This window comes from Hypomesus transpacificus, chromosome 22, assembly GCF_021917145.1.
Source record: "Hypomesus transpacificus isolate Combined female chromosome 22, fHypTra1, whole genome shotgun sequence".
NCBI lineage: Eukaryota > Metazoa > Chordata > Actinopteri > Osmeriformes > Osmeridae > Hypomesus > Hypomesus transpacificus.
This window is the reverse complement of record NC_061081.1, coordinates 10,598,980-10,620,244: the sequence shown is the minus strand read 5'-3', so window position 1 is coordinate 10,620,244 and position 21,265 is coordinate 10,598,980. Positions and strand designations below refer to the sequence as shown.

The following is a 21,265-nucleotide window of genomic DNA, read 5'->3' as shown; positions in this document are numbered from 1 at the left end:
ACACACACCTGTTCTTTAATTAATTCCAAATAGCCTTAGCCAACGACAGCCAAAGCTAGGAATCCACAGTTGTATGGCCAGAAGCACAATAACATAGATTTTTAATTCGTTTTAAAATAATATCATTTTGAGTGGGATTTGGGATCATTGTGATTTTGACACTACTATTGTGAACGTTTTGACTGAATATCTTTGACCATGAATGACATTGTCTACCGCAGTAAAACAGGAAACAGACCTCAAAGTGAATAATAACGTCAAAGCCTAATGCTAATTAGGATGCTCCCTTTATTTATTTATTTATTTATTTGACAGGGTATAGCTTTTCTTGACAGCAGATGGAGCCCGTGTCCACATGTCAGGCGTCTGATCCAGATCCATGTTTTCTCCCGGACCACCACTCTCCCTCTGCAGACCCAAATGGGGACCACAGCCCGCCTGCGTCGCCCTGCTCAGCACTCAGCTCAACCGAGCATCCACCTCTAAATTGGTTTGTCATTTCCAACCCTTCTCTACTCTCCTGCGAACAGGTCACGGTTCTTTGGTGCTTGGACGTCTGAAGTCATAGCGGAGAGAGAGAGAGAGAGAGAGAGAGACAGAGAGAGACAGAGAGAGAGAGAGAGAGAGAGAGAGAGAGAGAGAGAGAGAGAGAGAGACAGAGAGAGACAGAGAGAGAGAGAGACAGAGAGAGAGAGAGAGAGAGAGAGAGAGAGAGAGAGAGAGAGAGAGAGAGAGAGAGAGAGAGAGAGTCTTCCTTCGGTACAGGATTCGGAGCATTAGGACGGACGCAGTAGGCTCCCTCTTTTGCCGTGGTTTGAGCAGTGATCGGGATACTAAACACGGAGCCTTCGACTAACCGTGAGCGGCGAGCCTATCCGTTCACGCGGTGACGGACGAAAATATTCACTTGCATTTTTGAAGTGACGATTAAGCCTGACGAATTAAGCGCATCACCGACTTGGAATCAAATTGGTTGATCACCATTCTTTCAGTTAATATTTTTTCTTGCAGAAATTAACTGCCACGTACCATCACTTATTATAAGGTTATTATAAGGACTCTTCCTTGTGGATCTGCAGACGAAACGTTCACCGTAGAAAAAAGCCTTGAGGTAGGCTATGTGGTGAGTTGGATACATTACATTTCTTATTAATGATATATTAGATTTAAGACTATCAGTAACTGATATAGCCAACCAATGGCCTGCATAGGCGAGAGCAGTCTCCGATTCCCATTGAGGCTCGCCAAAAGGTTTCAGGCAAATCTTGTCATTTAAAGTGAAGAAATGTCATGTTTTTAATGGGTGTCACGGATTTTACATAGTCCTGGATAAATAGACTGCTGATGCAGTGGCGCGCTTTTCTCGCTTAACGAACTGAATGGGCGTCGCTCGGCGCGAGGTGTTGGTTATAGCCAACTTGACGCCTTCTGTCTCTCCAATAATCAACAGAGGCAGCAAACATTCCGCTGCTAATTTTTTTGCGTCCACATTTCCCGACATTGTTACAAGCAAACGGTGCTGCATGATCTCTTATAATGAAGGTTAATGTCATAAATGGCGGGTCTTTCACCTGTGATATTCTGTGTGGGTGTCAAGACAAGCTCGGGTCCTCAGCATAAGAGGTTGGTGGCCATGCATGATGCAGGCAAGCCGAGGATGCAAGGCGGGTCCGGGGATGCGTGTTGGTATGGCAGCTGCAGCTTGCTCCGGTTGTTACTTTGTCCTGAACTAGTCTGCAGCAGCCTCTTTATTGTAAAAGGTCTCCGTAAATCTAGCAGGCCTGGACTTTACAGGCGCTGTCAGTCACTCTGCGGATGATTGAGACCTGTCTTTCTGTTAGCAAAGTAAGACGTAGTCTGCAAATGACCTTGAATGAGCAGAATGCAATAATGTGGTTAGAAAATGTTCAGTAACGGACTGATGAAAACTATAAGAAATGCTAGGATGTAAACAGCAACACTTGTGTGTTTTCTTTGGTGGAAACAGATGTGTTTGGGCTCTTTTCTTTTCATTGAGTGAATAAAAGGAGATTATTAATCACTAGAAATTGTCTCAGTAATAATGAGATGTAACACTGAGGCAGTGGGTACGTACACACACACACACACACACGCACGCACACACACACGCACGCACGCACACACACACACACACACACACACACACACACACACACACACACACACACACACACACACACACACACACACACACACACACACACGGCACTGAATAGTCAATTGTTCCCATTGGGGGGAAAGCTGTACCTCATTTCAACTGCAGTTTTCCTCTCAAGGCAATCAAGCTCCATGATGTCATTATCCATCTTGTAACCCTGGGTTGTGATTGTCCGGGTGACACAAGGACAGTTGGGAACGGCAGGGTGCCCAGTAAAAGGTTACAAGGTGACTCATCATGACACAACATCTGGTGGTTCTGTGTAAAACCCTTCCCTTAAGAGCTTCAGAGCAGGTGGGCTCAGGCCTGTGTATTCTCTCCTTCTGTCAAGTATTTTTAGATTTCTGGTAATGTCCAGGGATGGAGGCTTCCTGGGTGAAAATAAGCAGAGGGGATATCAATATTAGAAGGAGAGAAGAAATCCTTTCTTCATCTCATACAGTGTGGACACACACACAAGCATGCAGGGAGCGGCAGAACACACACACACACACACCAAAAGTGTCTACCGGAAAAATGAGTCTCCACCTTGTGTCCCATCCTGCTGTCCTTCCTCCCAGGGCAGCCTGGAGCCGTGGGCAGCCACGTCTGCAGGCCCAGGGTCCAAGCATGTGCCCACCCAGTGTACTGGCCAGGGACATGGGCAGGGAGCAATGTGTTCAGTAGGTTTTTATATTGGTGTTCTTTTATGGAGGGAAGCCAAGTGAGCATGGGGAGGGCATGCAAACTCCATGCAGACCCAGGAGATAGCCCACCTGAACACCGACTGGGCCCCGAGCAGGAATCGGACCGATGACCTTCTTGCTGGGAGGTGGCAGTGCTAGGTACTATTCCACTGTGCCACGTTATTGGAATATTTACTTCTCTGCCAGACTTGGGTGTACCTTGGTCTTCCTTTCAACTCCCTCAAATAATTAAAATACCCTCTATCTTATCTAACTCTATCTTCATAGAGTTTTCATCTTCTCTCTTTTCTTGGTATATAGCCCCTCCCAAATTATTTTCAGTGGTCTGCGCAGTTCAGTCTGCAGTTGTTCAGCCCCCCAGGCTACAGAGCCATAACAGAGCAGAGATGTGATGATTCTGAAGGGTGTCTGAGAGCATCTCAGGCCAAGCACACAGACCCTGGCTGAGGCGCAAACTACCACACAACCACCCTCGACCCCCAACCCCGACCCCCAGGCCACTGGAGGCATTGTGCCATAACTGCCATCAGGCCTTTCTGCTGACTTCTAGACTCTGTCTGTAAATTAGAAGGGATTTCACTTGGTATAATGGAATCAGCAACAAAGAGAAACAAGGACATGGTGATAGACAATGGTTAGGCTGTGGTTAGTGTTGGGGTTATTGTTCCAGATGACTAGTGTGTTGTTCCAGATGACAAGGTTCGAGGTTTTGGGAATTTGACACTTTTAGATTCCGCGTGCTCCAGTAATTCCCTTCCAGTTCCATTGAGTGGAAGCATTCGTTAAGGCAGATGCTAATACTGTTTAACATGTAGGCTGCCTGTAGGCTTGTGTTTGAACTGTGGTCTCTGGTCATACAGGCCCCCATTCTCTAGCAGCCTAGTAGATACAGTCCACAGCACCAGCACCTCATTCTTAAACGCTACCCTTTCCTTGAACCTGACGTCTCTATTCCCATACTGGAATAATAAGCCTTGATGTTCATCCATCCCTAGGATCCACCCCCCAAAAAAGCACCCAGTCATGTGTTCCCTGCTCATCACTTCCTCCCCCCTCCCCCCCCCAACACCCCCCCCCCCCCCTCCCCCAGTCCTCTGCATGTGAATGCAGGCTTGGCAGACTTAAGTTATCAGCTCAGTTCACCTCCCTAATGTGTGAATCGCCCCCAATATCATCCGGCCTTATTACCAGGTCCTCTCATGCGTGCTGCAGAGGGGTCTCGGGCCCCCTCGTCTCCATGGCAGCTCCACTGCTTGATTGGAAATGAGCACGGAGGTACGAAGGAGGGTGTGGAGCGAGGCTGGCCCTGTCGGCCCCCCAACCCAGTTCACCCAGACGCTCCCCCCTCCCACTCACTTCTAAATATGGAGGCGTCTCGGCAGAACCAAGAGGTTAATATTCTCTATCTCGCTTTTTTGGGGAGGTGGTTTGTCTGAGAATGCGAGAGTGTGAATTCTGTGTGGGCTTGTCAGCCTACCGAGATGCATGTGACGTTGCCCTTTTTTGGGATATGTTGTGTCCTTGTGGCAGAAGGGCATTGATTGAAAAAAAATGACATGTCATAATGGGTGTCTTTCTACATTCTGAAATCCTGCTACAAGTCTGTATTATGGTGTCGTATACTCCAGTGCAGTGTAGTAATATTGTTTTTCCACTAATTGACTCAAGGTCTGGAGATTTTGTAGTCCCACAGAACCTGTGTCCTGCGCTGAACTTGAACCTTAATCACATGCCAACTGAACATGACCTCAATGTGAACCTTGACCCCAACCCTAACCTTACCTTGACCGTAAGGCCAAGGAGTGTGACAACCACACATAATTAAGCTTTCAACACTACAGAGTCCTGTAAACACAGAATGGAAATAAGTGGAAAAAGTCAAACAAGGACATTAGCATCTGAATTGTTATGCAGTGGGAAACCATAAGGTAGTCTGGGACAGAATTTCCGACGAGGTAATTAGTTGTTTACTGCATTAAGTCTTATTTGGAAGTTAGAACATCTGCCATCACTCCTCAGACCCCCCAAACAACGTCCCCATCCCCCCCTGCCAAGAAGGAGAGAAGAGGAAGTAATGAAGCACTCGTCTTTCTAATCAACATAGTGCTCTCTCCCGCGCCCTTCACCTCTGCCTGTCTGGTTCAGGGCCGCCAACGCTCAACACACTCCCACAGTCAGCTGCACACACACAGCTGCACACACACACACACACACACTCACAGGCACACACTCAACCGCATAAGCACACACGCATACACACGTACACAAGAATGCACGGGCGCAGACACACAGAAGCGCACACACTGGAACTCACACACACAGGCACACTTACTGGCACACACACACATACAGGCAAACACACACACACACACACACAGGTATACACACACACAGGGGCACACACAGAAACATTGAGACACAAACAGTCACAAACACACACTCGCAGACAGATGCACACTCCCTGCAGCTGCATATTTAACACACAGTCCAATTTGGGAGCTGAATGGAGGATCAGTGCACAAGGCCAGTGTGATTGTAAGCAGCTCACTAAAAGGTCCTCTGATTATTTTGGTCTCCGCAGGAAATCATTTACAATGGTATTCATCCCCCTCCTCTCCTCCCCTTCCACACTCCCATTGCGCTGCACTCCGTCTAAACAGGGTTTGTGTGTAAGTTCATGTGAGATAGGGTGTGCTTGTGTGTGTATATGTGAGTTTGTCTTCTTGATCTTGAAAGTTTGTGTGCGCTTGTGTTTGTGTTTGAATGTTTGCCGGGCTGTGTTGTGTGTCCTATAAATCATTATTGTATAAGCATTTTGCATCCCTCTCGTTCTCCTGTGTGTGGGTGCTTGTCTGTGTGTGCCGTCAGCATCAAAGCCCAGAGTCCCTCCAAGAGAAGGGAACAGGGAAGTGATTCACACACAGCGTCATGCAAAACAGTCCCGAGAAAGATATGAATTATGGGTCAATGTACAATGAGGTCATCGCCGGTCCCTGGGCCTAAATGGCTCAGTGCAAACTTACAACACAGCAGCTCTTATCAATGGAGGAAGCAGTGGGTTCAACATGGCATTGTATGTGTGATGGTGATTCAATGGGGCAGTGCACAAACCAGCCATGAAACAATGAGAGGGGGAATTCTTCTGAGCTTGATCCTGGCGATATCAGGCTGTAAAAATGGACTGCCATGTGACAGAAAGAAAGAAGAAGAAAAAATCAAGGATGGTCTGTGTTTTTTGGGCTAACTGATAAGACTGATTTTAGAAGCACTCCTTTTAGCTTGTGTGTGTGTGTGTGTGGGAAGAAATTGCACATGTTATTTCTGTAACACCATTATCACAGTCCTCCTCTGAAGTTTTTTGCTTACTTTGCTGACTTGAAGTGTATCAGATGCTCTGTTGTTTACTCCATCTGGTTTCTGCCAACGCACACACACACACATGCACACACACACATGCACAAACACACACATATGCACACACACACACACACATGCACGCACACACACACACGCACACACACACAGCATTGAAATCCACTTTTTTTCCTTAATATTAAGAATGCATACAAGATGGATTTTCACACAATCACATTTTGCTTTCTGATTTGTGTGTGTATGTGTGTGCCGGCTGTTCGCTTGCACCCATGTGTTATGATGTGTTACAGTATGTTGTGTGTACTCATTCAACCTCTCTCAGTTCTGTGTGTGTTTGTATGTGTGTGTGTTGAAAACACTTTCATTCCTTCCTCTCGGTTCCCTGTTGTGTGATAGATGGGCTGGCATCCATCATGACTGTCAACCTGGGAGTGAGAGGGCAAAGCTGAGGGCTTTTACTGTTACTGTTACTGCAGAGAGACGTGTGTGTGTGTACTCTAGTATGAGTGGGGGTGTTAGGTTTTTAGGAAGAGAGAGAGTACTCCACTGACTGTGTCTGTGTGTGTGTGTATTAGAGTGTGTAGTAGCACTGCATAGCTGTTTGTTGAAACAAACTTATGTCCAGTCCACAGCATCACAGTGGACGGACAATGCTCGTTTAATTTCATCCAAGCTTCCACTTCACAGAATTCCCTTCCCCCCTGTTCTATCTCTCTCTGTCTCTCTGTCTCTCTTACTCTCTCTTTGTCTCTCTCTTTTTCTCTCTCTCTCTCTCTCTCTCTCTCTCTCTCTCTCTCTCTCTCTCTCTCTCTCTCTCTCTCTCTCTCTCTCTCTCTCTCACACTTTCTTTCTCTAGCTCTTTCTTCCACAGTAAGATTTATGCTTTGGACCAATACATGAGTCTTTAATTTTACGCCTGGGTAAACCACGCACACGATTGCTCCATATTCTCCATGCTTTTATTGAATCTGTCACAGCCTGAGGGGTGTGAGTGTGTGAATGTGTGTGTGTGTGTGTATAGGCTATGTGTTGTGGTAAAAGAAATATGAACTTTAGGGTATCCCACCCTTTAAAAGCTGTCAACAATAGCCAACAAGACTTGCTCTCATGTTCAGTGAGGTAACGTGTTGTCAAAACTGTAATTACAGATTACAAAACAAGACGAACCATGAAAGAACACCACAGAGTCATCACATGGCTTTGAGCTTTAACTTGTGGTTCAGCCAGGAATCCCAATATGGCCGCCTCTCTATAAAAACACCACTATTACACTGTGTGAAAATCATCCACCCCAATTCATCTGATGTATACAGAATAGAGACTTGGCACTCATCCAATATTGGCTGTGCCCTCACACACACACACACACACACACACACACACATATGCTCAAGCCATGGCTTCCTTTCCTCCTCCTCCTCCTCCTCTTTCCTTCTTCATTGATCCCTCCATGCTGGCCCCGTGTGAATTATGGATGACGTTTTTCTGAGAGAGACAGACATGAGCTAAGGTAGCCTATTGGTGGGCAGCTTAGTGCTTTGGCTCATTCCCACCCTACGGTCCACCGCCTCTGGCTATTCTGCTGCAGTGTAATCTGCACACACACACACACACACCTTCACAACCCACTCACTGTGTATCTATCTTTTGTTGGAGTCTCTGCCCACCCAAGCATAGAGACATTGCTCACGGCCCCCTGTACTGCTTAATAGACCCAATTACTGCACAACCCTGCCTAAGAGCCCCACAGAGGGTCAGTGCTGTATCTGTGTGTGTGTGTGTTTATTTGAGAAGGAGCTGGCTAAAAAGACGACAGAATGTATATTACAGTAAAGAGAAAAAAAACTGTATGATGGTGTGGAATGTACTTGTTTTTCTGTGTGCGTTTGTGTGTGTGTATGTGTGTATGTGTGTGCTTGTGCGTGTTTACAAACAGGGCTGGCTTTCATCGGCATGCAGTCGTGGCTAGATTAGCTCAGGGCCAGTCTATTAACCTGATCCCTCATCCTGCTCCTGCATTGGCAGCTCAACATAGTCCACCACCTCACCTCACTGAACCACAGCCAAACTTCTGTCTGTCCGGGCTGGCTCTGAGACTGAACCTCAGGGAGGACAACCCCTTACACGACGGTGGTTAGAGTGGGAGGGATAGAGAGAGGAGGGAGAGGGAGGGGGAGAGAGAGAGAGAGAGAGAGAGAGAGAGAGGGGGGGGGGAGAGGGAGGGAGGGATGCAGGTGGGGGAAGGAGAGTGATGAAGGAGGGAGGAGAGAGAGAGAGAGAGAGGGGGGGGGGTTCTTTTGACTGGTTTGCCTTCTTCAGAGAGTACTTGAAGAGGTATGGCAGGGTAAGTGATCATTCTAGACAGCGTCCACTGAAGATAAAAAAGCTCTTTGAGAATTTTTTGTTTGTTTTCTTTTCGGGGAAAAGTTAATCAGTCATTGGAGGTTCCCGAGAGCTGGAGAGCAGTAGAGATGGAGAGTAAGGATGCATTAAACTGTTACTGCCAGAGGTGCCACTAAACACAAGCACTTAGCAGGTCATTATGAGAGAACACACACACATGCACACACACACGCACATACACCCATCGCTTTTAATACAACAGGTGATTGTGGTTGAGAAGGCTTTCGCCTGACTGACTAGTGTTGGATGGACGACTGTTGCCTGCCACTCATGAGCTATGTTGTTTTATCTCAATACAAACATGGTGTCTGTGTTTCTCACTCAGCACTGTTCTTTAAACATCATCAGGGATTCTATTGTCATATATGTCTGTACTCTAACAATAAAAATTTATCCGTTTTCCTCACTCTCTCTCTCCCCCTACCCCCCCCCCTCTCTCTCTCTCCCTCTCTCTCTCCCTCTCTCTCTCTCTCTCTCTCTCTCTCTCTCTCTCTCTCTCTCTCTCTCTCTCTCTCTCTCTCTCTCTCTCTCTCAGGACTAAGGTGTTCCATTGGCACTGACATGTGATACCCTGGGTCTTGCTGTGCATTTGACTAGGCAGATACGCATATCAGGTAGGACTGCCTTCTCTGAGTGTGTCTGTGTTTATATATGATGTGAACTGTATGTAATCATCTGAAAGTTTTTTTATTTTTATTTCACCTTTATTTAGCCAGGTAGGCTACTTGAGAACAAGTTCTCATACTTTTGAAAATACATACTGTTCACGCACACACAAAATGGCCAGGTTTCAGAGATTTGTTAAGAAGCTCTTAACGCTAAGAGCGTCTTAAGAACGTTCTAGGACCGCTCTAGAATGCTCTTAGAACGTTCTTAAGAAGATCTTAGCGTTAAGAGCTTCTTAGCGAATCTGGGAAAAAAGGCCAATGTCTTTGTCGTGCACTGTACACTTTGTGGTGCAGTGTAAACGTTCAGGGGAGAGAGAGAATAGCAGTGATGGAAAGAACAGGACTGTGCTCGGCTTTTAGATTCAGACCGTCACTCCCACCGTCCCCAAGAGATCCGAGAATTCCATCTGTGCCGCGACAGAAATTGTGCCCTAATTGGCCGAGCAGATGTGTTCACTGCAACGGCTCACCCAGTCAAATACGACCCATTGATCTTCAGATGAAAAACACTGTAGAACCGTGCAAAATAATACACAGTGGAATAGAATAGGATAGAACTAAATAGAACGGAGCAGAATAGAAAACCGTCATTTAACAGTGTTAAATTAATACCACAAGTGTTAATTTGAGTCGTTGAGTGTTTTTCTAGGTCCACTCTCATGAGATGGACCTGTATGAAGACTCCTGGTGTTAAATTAACACTTTGATTGTAATGGTACTGTGAAGCTATTGAAGAACAGTTTTGTAAAGCTCTTTGTCTTTTTGTAAAGCTGTTTCTTGTAAGTCGCTTTGGAAAAAAAGCGTCTACTAAATGAAAACATGTAAACAGAACCTGAACTTGAGTGGAAGACCCCTTCAGAGAGCTCGTTTAGGACAGGTCAAGCTCTTCTGACCAGCCAGGGAGGGATACAGCAGGCAGGGGCGAGGCCAGTAAGACTACCTCATTCCAAACTTGTATTCATCCTCTTTTCACCGCCCCAGCGTGTGCTATTAAACCAGTAGGAATTTACGAGGTCACTCTTCAATTAGAAAAAACGTCCACAAAGAGCCAGGCTGATGAATTGCATATTGAATGTATTGACTGGGGTGTGTGTGTGTGTGTGTGTTGGGGGGGCTGACAGGTAGGCCTTCATATTTCCTCGTTGGTGCTCGGAGACTCCTGGCCATCTGACTTGTTTGACATATGGTGTGTGATCTGTATAACTGGAAGCATGCAGGCTCTGTTGTAATGTTTGCATGTCTGATTTGGTGTTCTATTGATTGGGTCTAGTTTGGCTGTGAATGTGACTAAGGGAAGAGTTTGTGGTTGTTTGTGTGGGTTGTGTGTACATGTGTGTGTGTTGGAGCATGTATGTGAATATAACTCTGTGATATCAGTTCTGTTAAGTCTTTCTACCCCCCAAAACAACCACAGATTGATGACATGCAACAACAGGAAAGGGAGATGTGTTTCTCCTCAAAGGCAGGTGTTTTTGCGGCCCTCTATCAAACAGGTGTTTCCCTCTTTGGTTCAAGCTCGATTTCCAAACGGTTAATGAGAGAACAGAGTATGTCATAAGATCCATATCACTTACCACTGTCTAAACACACACACACACGCACGCAGGCTTATTGTCTTCAGTGGTGCCCTTTGCCTTGTGTTGAGGGTCCTTTGTGCTGATACAATGGAAGCATATTGAGGACTTTGCCAGTCAACACTGTCATAGATCTGACCCTGACAACTGATTCAGATTGTTCTGGAGACAAGGAGGAGGTTGGCAGTTTGTGCGTGTGTTTTTACAAGAGGGAGGAAGGCAGAGAGTCTAATTGCAGTGCCTCATCTGCTGATACTGGGTAGATACTGGCTTACGTCACTCACACACATGCTCACACACACGCACACACATACACACACTTATTCACATACACACACGCACACACATACACAAACGCACACACATGCATGCACACATGTTGGGTGTGGACCAGATGCCTGTGTAACACTAGAGGATGCAGATCATGCTGAGACGAACACAGCTCGTGGACTGTGGAGGGAATGACCACGGTAATAGTATGTGGAACAGCATGGTTCCTGTGGACTGATGTTAGTGTGCTGTGTGTCTACATGTCAGTCGGTCTCCTGCAAACCAAAGCTTGCACAGAGGGCTGACTCCTGTGGATCCACCCTAAGGACCAAGCCAGGGGACCAGGAAACACACACACACACATAGCACTCATAGGAATTCTCTCTCACACACTCACACACGTACGCACACACACACACACACACACAGAAGTGCACCCACACAAACAAACATCAGACATGGACATGCATGGGCACACACAGGCATACACACTCGGGCACACACGCTCATACTCACTCACCCTAGGGAGATGGTCTTTGTCAACAACTTGGAGTTAGGTAGCTATTTGGGGCTGCTGTATTCCAGGAAGAATTATCTGCCTATTTGCGATGAAGAGTCTCCATGAAACAAAACAAGTTATGGCAATTATCGTATTATTACAAAGCTTTTGGCTGCTAATGTGGCTAATAATACAGCTGCATTCTACCACTGAGTAAGCCTTGACTGCTCCAAATAAAACCTTGCAAAATATTACCTCTTTAGAAGTACAAACACATGCGCACACTGTTTCTGTGTATATCTAAAGAGATGTCCTATAGATCTACTCCACCCTGTGTGTGCACAGGATGGGTGTGAATGTGTCAGTGATTATCTCTGTATGTGTGCGTGTGCCCGTTTGTGACACATCCAATATCATAAATTACAATATTTATGCATCCGTCAGAGATATTATTTCCCAGATAGGAGGACGTCAATACACCAGGGCTATGAAGCTGCCGTAGGAGCCCGACCTCGCCGCCGTGATTTGAATAGAAAATGATTTGGATATTGATTCGGCTCCCCCGGCCCCTCCCCGAGGCCTCCCTCCGCAGCGCAATCACCACAGATGACATTTAGCACCGTGTTTGCCGTCGTCGTCTCCATCGATCCTCCGCCAAATCACCTCACGCTCGCGTACTGTTACATCACCGTTCCCCCGTTCCCCCTCATTGGACACTGAGGCACAGGCGGAACCTCATCCTCCCCCCCCCCCCAACATGCCTGAAAACTGATCAAACTTTTAATTATTTTTTCGAGATATATATTTTTGGAGGGTATTTCTGTCTTTGTTATTTTTATAGTGACAGTGTAATGTAGGAGAGAGAGGGGGGGGGGGGGGGGGGGGGGGGGGGCGGGGGGATGGCATGCAGCAAAGGGCCTGGGCTGGATTGAAACCCATGCCACTGCGATAAGGCCTTAGTCTATGTGATGTGAGCACCTATCTGGTGAGCCACCGGGGCGCCTGAAAACTGACATCATCAGGAATCGACTCATCTAGACTAAAGGATAGGGGAACACTCAGTTCTGAGTCGACTCATCTAGAGGATAGGGGAACACTCAGTCTGAATCGACTCATCTAGATAGAGGAGCATGCAGTCTGAATCGACTCATCTAAAGGATAGGGGCACACTCAGTTCCGAGTCACTACTGACTATCACAGTACTACCTCTACAGGAAACAAACTTTCAACTGCCGAGGATGCAGAGCACTCCAGTCGACCCCGTGTCTCTGCCATGCTCCGGCCTCCGCTCTCTCCTGGAGCTTTCTCTGTTTGAGAAATCTGTACACGTCTCTCCACTCCATTGAAACTCAGTCCCCCACTATATTCCATGCAGGCTCATCCCCTCTATAGTGTGTCTCCATACATCTGGCGCCCATGTATTTTTAATATGCCAACAAGGCCCCAAAAGCCGCCCCAGAAGGCCCTCCTCTGATTAAATATTTCATTAGTCATATACATGCTGCGCTTCGCTGTAATGCTGTAGAAATAAGGGCCGGAACAGCGAGACACTGCAAAATTACATTTTGGGTCCCAGAGAAAGCAACGCCTTATTTGCTGCGATGAAGGAAGGGTGAAACGTCAGAAATCTTGTTTTCCCGCTGGAACGGGAGATGTTGGAATCTAGTTGTGAAGCTCTTAAATTGGATTTTGTGCGTTTCTTGGAACGAGCGTCATTGTTTTTGCAGACAAACTCAAAAGCGGAATCTGTCTTTGACATCTGTTTGTATAGGCACCACCCAGTGTCGGAATGAACACCCAAAAAAAAAACCTGTTCGTAATGAAGTGGGAAACAATAAAAGAGCAGAAGACGCGTAGAGAAAATGTGTTGTCCAATAGAATGAAGGGAAAAGCCAGCGGAGGGGAAAGGAACACAAGTATAGTTTTAGTGTTTAACTGCAGGCGTTCCAGCACAGCCAGATGTACATGTACTTGATCTGCAGTAAAGTAGGCCATCACGCCATCCTGTATGGTCCTGGCCTTCATCAGCAGGAACGCTAGAAGCTTCCAGTCTGCTCTGGTGGACTGCTGATGGCTGCTGTCCTCCAACCTCAACTGCCCTAACTGTACTCCATCTCTTCTCTCTGAATCTCTCCCTCTTTCTTTCTCTCATCTCTCCCTCTCTCTCTCATTCTCTTTTCTCTCTCACACTTTTTTCTCTATTTTTCTCTCTCTTCTCTCTATACAGTATATATATATATATATTTTCCTACCCCCTCTCTGTCTCTCTCTCCCTCTGGCTCCCACTATGACCGATCTGTTGTGACAGTACTGGGTTTACGGCCCAGCAGACAGAGGAGAAAGGGAAAGAAAGAATGGGAGAGCAGAGGAAGCGATGGAGAGCGAGGGAGAAAGAGAGAGAGTGGAAAAGAGGGAACAACAGCCCAATCGTTTGTAGCCACGTTCTGTGTATTTCAAGACCCACTGTTGACATAACTGATCGTATCAAAGGCACTTTTCTACTGTTTACCCGTCCTGTTATGGCTTGGGAGCAGTTTGAAAAGGAGTGTGTGTGTGTTTGTGTGGGTGTGTGTGTGTGCGTGTGTGTGTGTGTGTGAGCATTTCAACGGTTTGAAAAGTAGTTTGTGTGTGTGTGTGTATGCCTGTTTGCATGTGTGTGTGTGTAAGCATTTCACCAAGGTGTTCAGGGAGAGAGAGTGCAGTGCTTTAGATGGATGTCACATGGGATGAGTGTATGAAGCGTCACACCTCTCTCTTTTCATCCATTCACCCTGCCTGGGAATCTGCACTCGCAACCCAACGCAGCAGTCTAAACTGAACTGTACACCAATACTGATTGTTCTCAGTATCGCTTGTGACTTCAGCTAATCTTCCTCCTCCCCAGGTGTCAGATGAATCCTACAGTCACTTCTGGAAGGTTCCGCAGAGCTCACCTGAGCCTGTCTGCGCCGGGGGCTAGAGGTTGAAGATAGATTACCGATCACTTTAATAGGCAGTTACTGAGTTTGACGTCCTCCCTCGTCTACGCTGGCGGTGGCTCTTCCCCGCCTTTCCTCTCCTCTTTGCTCCTCTCCCATCCTCAGCTTTCGCCCTCTCTCTCTCTCTCTTTCTCTTTTTCCCTCTCTTTTTCTCTTGTCTTCCCTCATCCCCCCCCTGTCCCAGTCCCTCTCTCCCTCACCTCATCTCCATCCCTTCCTCTTCTCTCTTCATCGATGTCTCCCTTCTGCCCTCTACCCTTTTCCCTCGTTTTACCCTCCTCTCTCCCTCCCTCCTCTCTCCACCCCTCCCCACCCCCCGCCGTCTCATCTCGTCCTCCCCTACTCCCTGTCTCCTCTGAGCTCATGTACTCTCCGGCGGGTAGGAGTGCAGACAAAGTAGATTAGATCGGAGCATTGGGAAGTTCAGAGCCGAGCCCTACGTGTCCGCAGGGCAGAGCCATGGCGTTGGAACATCGTGATATACAGACGCGAGAGGGGTTTTGTGACGGTGTGATAGAGTGGGGTAGCTGGAGGAGAAGGAGGAGGCCACAAATCCGGGAAACTGGGAGCACCAAACATTATACAGAGTCTGTCAGGCGGAAACCAGTAATCCAGACCAAACTGAGGTCCTTCTGCAATGGGAGCAGGAGGTCTTCAAATGACTCCAGAGCTCCTTGATGACTAAAACTCGGAACGGAAAAGTTCGAGACTTTTGAACGTTTTCAGACTGTTAAAGATGAGGCCTACGTCAGCCATGCCTTTTGTTGTGAATTTAAGATTGTAAATCAGTTAAGTCTGTTTTCTGAGGATCGTGTGTGAATTGAATTGTCATGCCCAACATTCAGGCTTCAAGACACCAGCATCTACCTATACAAAGAAAGGAATCTTTGTGTGTCTCTGTGGCTCAATTAGCTTAAACATTGCAGGTGTATTACCCAAGGATGTGCAGTGTCGAGTGTGCACTTGTTTGGACAAGCGCTTAGCGCTAAATTGATACAAACACATTCACCGCCATGTTGATCTGCACTAAGTGTCATGGATCACTCGAGTGTGGCATCCTTCCACGCAGCAGGATACACTCCCAGACACGACCCCTGCCAGATCACAAAAGTAGATCACAAAAGTATTTACTTTTGTGATCAGGCACTGCACCCTGACTGACCTGTCTTAGGTTAGTATAGGTTTATAAGGTTAGTATAGGCTATTATGTGTATTAGAGGTTTAGTATACTGTATTGAATATTGTATATTTTTTGTATTTTAGGAGGTTCACTATATTTTAGCTTATCATAAATGTAATCTATGTTCTTTGTACTTTTATGTTATGTTATGCCAGGTTGCTTTGCGTTGTTCTGTCCTATGAATTTCAGTGCGCAGTCTGACCCTGTGTTGTTCCGTGCATCTGACAATAAAATAACCCATTCTTTTAAAGATAGCTGTATAAGCCACCACATGGTGTCCCATTTGTTTTAGTGTTAGTTAGTCAGATTGAAAGCACATTGAGAAGTGTCTGACTTTGATTTGAGGGTGACCTATACCTTTAAGGCTGCTCTCCCGGGCCCTGCCTGGAACACACCCAGGATTTTGGAACAGACTTCCAGGGAGGCTGTCCTCTTCAGGGCAAGTTGACAAGACTGCATACCCAGCTTCCGAGACACACACACACTCACACACAAACAAACACACATTCTCTCTCTCTCTTACACACACACACACACATACACACATACACACACAAACTCAAACACACACATAATACATACAACACACACTTTCTCTCTCTTACACACATGCTCAAACATTCACTCACATAACACACACAACACACTCTCTGTCTGTCACAAACACAACCACACACAACACACACACACACACACACTCAAACAGTCAAACACACACACTCAATCCCCCCCCCCCACACACACACAAACACACACACCAAGCCCCCTAGCCTCATGCAGCCAGTGGGAGTCGTCTATACTGTCTCTGTCTGGTTTGATACGACACAGACTCTGCAGACAGACAGGAGTGGCCTCTCTGTCGCCCTTCATAAGGGTTCTATGGGGTGACAGGGGAGGAGGGGGCGAGGGAAGTGCCCCGTTCACTGATTGCTGACTGTGATTTTAATGAGGGTGGAGGGAGCTGGTGTGCCTGCCCCCCTCCCCCCCCCCCTCCACCTCCCCACCACTCCACCACATGCAACAACAACACCACATGTTGGGGGGGACAAGGCAAGGCGGTCCATGTTTCTGTAGCATGAGGGCTTCACACTGCTGTAGGGTCACTTTAACCTGCTTGGCCAGGGATGACTAATGCCTCTTTTCTGAGTAGTTCTTGCCTACTTTTTGTCAGAAAGTTCGACTTTGGACTTTGGTTCCTAATCATGATTTTTCTCTTACTAATCTGTGAATAAGAATGTGTGTGTGCGTGTGTGTACGTGTGTGTGTGTCTGTCATTAGAAAGGGCACAGACCGGATTCTCACCCACTCCTATGCTGATTACCCATTACTATAGCAGCACTTCGTCAAATCTTCCCCCTAATTCAACTGTGTGAGTGTCTTTGTATGTCTGTGTGTGAATAGATTCTAATCAGCACTCCTTTGACTATTCCACTACTGTGTATGTTGGTAACACCTCTCAACTCAAAGGACACACACACACACACACCTCACACATTTACACACACATACACCAACACACTGGTCATTACCAGTAACAGCTAGGACCATAAAGCCACAGTGCATCCTGGGCTGTGTGTGTGTGTGTGTGTCATGCTTAGTTAGTAATGCGCTCCTACAAAATGAACCAACATTTTTCTCTCTGTTTTTTATTTCCTTTTCAACTTCAAATCAAGCTGACATCCGTAACTGGAGTGCCTTTGAAAAACAGACCACCAGAGTGGTCCCCCATGGACACACACGCACACATGCACACACATACACACATACACACACTGAGCTTGTCACTAGGACACCAGATGCCCCGCTCCACTAGCCTAAAGGCTGCAAGCCTCAAATGTGTCCATACTGCATTTTTTGGGCTACTGTGTGTGTGTGTGTGTATGGCGGTTGACAGCGTAGCCTAGTCCGGTCAGCACTCATTAGTAATGGAGAGAATCCCTGAATGAGGAATGCGATGACAGGCAGCCCTCTCGTTAGCAGACACACACATACACATACACACATACACACGCACACACATAATTAGGCCAGAGATTGGGTCTGTAAGCACATGTAGTCCCTGTAGAAGATACTACCTACCTTCCAAAACATATAGGTCATATGTGTACAGTCTTTAGGAACCTTACACAGTGTGTCAGAATGATTTGTTTTGGAGTTTTTACTAGATGTTAAGAAAAACTAAAAAGACAGTAATAGCTTAAACAGTAATTGCTTGAATACGGAATTGAAGAAACCAATAATCAAAAATAAATAAGACAAATTATGAAAGTAGATAAATGCATTAGGGCTAGGTACAGTACGGTTCTAGTGTGTATGTATTGCAGTTGTAAGCTTGATATAGATATATATTTTATACCCTTGAGGTTACTGCAGAGCTTGTGGCATTGCCACAGTACAAGACCCAAACTTGTAAACCAAGAACAGCATGAATTAGAAATGAGCCAGATTACCACATTGCCGCCTGTTACTGTAATCACAATTATTGTAAAGACCAGCAATCAAGACATAAATATGTAGATTAAGGTCACTGCACCTTAAAAGCCAACAGCCATCCCTACCACCCGGGCAACCCCCCCCCCGCCCCCCCTCCCCCCACCTACCTCCATCCCTCGCTGAAACATATGGATGGATGGATGTGAATTATGAATAGACTGGAACAATGGGTGCTTTGGTTTCTCACTGGTAGACCATGGGCTGAGGCACGGGTCTTTGCATCGTGACTGAAGTGGCACAGATACGGTCAATTATGCATCAGTCGCAGAACATATGGTTTTCTGGAACCTCTTTGGAATCACGGGTAAGCTTTGACTGGTGATGTTCCACCATATGCCCCCCCCCCCCCCACACACACACACGCACACACACCCTCCATAACGCCCAGCCTCTCTCTATAGTCAGACAGCTGGTCAGATGGCTCGTGTTCAATTGAGTTAAGGAGCAATCAATCAAAAGTGAAGTGTTCAAGTTTTGGGGGTTAGGGGCAATAGAGCAAACAACTATTGTGTTTCCAGCCACTTTGGTGATGTCATCACAGCAGGAAGTCAACCAGGGTTATCCTAACTTTTGTTTAATGTTTTGTGTTTACTGGTAAATATTTGTAATACTTTGACAGATTTCATTTATTCATAACTTTAACCTTAACTGCGTTGGAGTGCCTAGTAAGTTTTAAATTCTAAAATGTGGTTTAGATTCATTCATACTTAATCATTGTTCAGAAAGCAGCTTTCTGTCAGATGAAATACACTTATATTGACCATAAAGGTTCTTATTGTATAGGTCAAACCATATCTATGTCAAATATGTTTTGTATAATTTAATTTCACACAAGGTCATGTACTGCTGCTGCACTCCAGCTGTGTCGTGGCCTCTATACTATCTCTGCCTCTGGCTGTCAGGGAGGCCCCAGATGTGTGTGTGTCATTCCTTATCCCAGCGTGACAAGGTTTAGATGAGCAGGTATTACAGTCTGCTGAGAACAAAACGCTGCAGTCACCCCAGGATCAATAGTCTCTATTACAGCTGATGGATTTCCTATGGACCTGTTTGCTTGTCCCTGGTTCCCTCTCCTCTTTTTCTCTCTTGTTCTTTATTCCTCTCGCTCATCTCTCCATCTCTCTCTGTCTCTCTCTCTTTTCTTCTATTTATTCCTCTCCCTCTCTCTTCCTCTGTGTTTTGGCTATTTCTCTCGCTCGCCCTTTCCACCTCTTCATCTCTCTCCATCTCTCTCTCTCTTCTCTCTCTCCCCCACATACACACACACACACACACTCTCTCTCTCAACAACAACAGCCCTCCCCAGAGGGCTGTTCAGCAGGGATGGTTGTCTACTGGGGTGTTCTCCAGAGCATGACTAACACAGTGGGACCAGCTTGTGTACAACTCTCAGCCTGAAATATGAACTGGGGTTCAATCAGAGACACTCTGGCACCACAGTCAGTCCTGCACGTTATCCAATGATGTTTAGAAGTTTATTAATGTAATACAATGCCATTTATGTAATATAATGTACAATTATGTAAATGTGGTTATGTTAAAGTTTACTCTTCTCACAAGGCTGTAGTTCAGGTTTTTAAAAAGTGGTTTGTAGGAGTGGAATGAAGTTATTTGTTAATGGTGATAATGCATAATTATGGGTTAGGCGGGTTTCATTGAATGCATGAAATTATTGTTCTCCAAGCTATTCCGTGCAGCAGTTCAGGGTGGTAAGGATTGCTTTCTGAATTCTCATTTAGCTTCACACAACACTAAAGATGCATCTAAGAATGGATGAAAATGAATGAATAAATTGTGAAGAAAAAATGCCCATGACACCCTGGCCATGCCACTCTGTAGAAATGAATATCCATCTGCCCAGTTGCAGTTACACTTTCCATTGCTTCGTCTCCAAATTAATTGTTTATCGGTGATAGACCATGAAATGAACAATTACTGTGGGACATCAATACATTTTACAGCGTGACACCGGCATGGAATAGCAAGTGAACTTTCTGCACTGCACACACAAACTCTGGCCTTGCTTTGCTAAAATGTGAATCTCTCTTTCTCTCTTTCTCTCTTTCTCTCTCTTTCTCTCTTTCTCTCTTTCTCTCTTTCTCTCTTTCTCTCTCTCTCTCTTTCTCTCTCTCTCTCTCTCTCTCTCTCTGTTTCTGTGTAGAATCTATGGTGTCAGGAGCGTTGAGCTGTGAGCGGAGTAGCCCCCTCCGTGGTCGTCTGGGCTCAACAGGAAGGACCACAACTACTTCCAGGTCAACCTCCGAGGTCATGTGGACCACACGCCTGCTCTTCCTCAGCACACTGTTCTCTTTGCTCACCCTGGGTAAGTGTAAAGATAGGCGCACTCTCCTACCAAAATAAAAGCGTTTTGGGGTGTGAGTAAAAAAGACTGTTAACTTAAAGTAGAAAAAAACGCACTCTCAGGCTTGTCTCATTGCTTCTTTAGACCAGTTTTTAACAAACAGACGCGTTTCGGCCTAAGCCATCGTCAGTGTTCCCTGGGTAAGAACACACACACACACAGTCAAAGAACAAACACGCGCACACTACAAGTAAACTTCTTTTAAAAGCTACACATACAGAATATACATATGATCCATCTGGAGAGAAACAAACTTTCAACTCACTTTGAAAGACTCTGTTGCCCTGCGCTTACACATAAAAGCTGACAGACTGTTTTGCTGAAAACGTTGCACATGCACTTTAAAGTAAACACTTGGTTTACTTTGATAGTCTGTATCCATGCATTCTAGACGTATATGAACACCCACCCGCTCACAGTCTGCCTAGACTTTGCACTCTGCGGGAAGTCCCGTGTTTCTGCCGTCTTCTCTCCATGATGGGCTTTGAAGGTTTCGGCAGGGTGCGCTGGCCCACTTCCACTTAATCCTATTAAGGTCTGTTGTCACTCACAGACTGTATACACACAGATAAAACACACACAAGCATACGGACATACA

General features: G+C 46.1%; 1 long non-coding RNA gene across 1 annotated transcript; it reads left to right on the top strand.

Moving 5' to 3' along the window:
• Positions 1-693: 693 nt before the first annotated feature.
• LOC124483936 lies at positions 694-20,622 on the top strand. The gene is made up of 3 exons (XR_006957929.1): positions 694-1,123; positions 9,179-9,257; positions 20,467-20,622. It is a non-coding gene; the product is annotated as an uncharacterized LOC124483936 (long non-coding RNA).
• Positions 20,623-21,265: the final 643 nt, after the last annotated feature.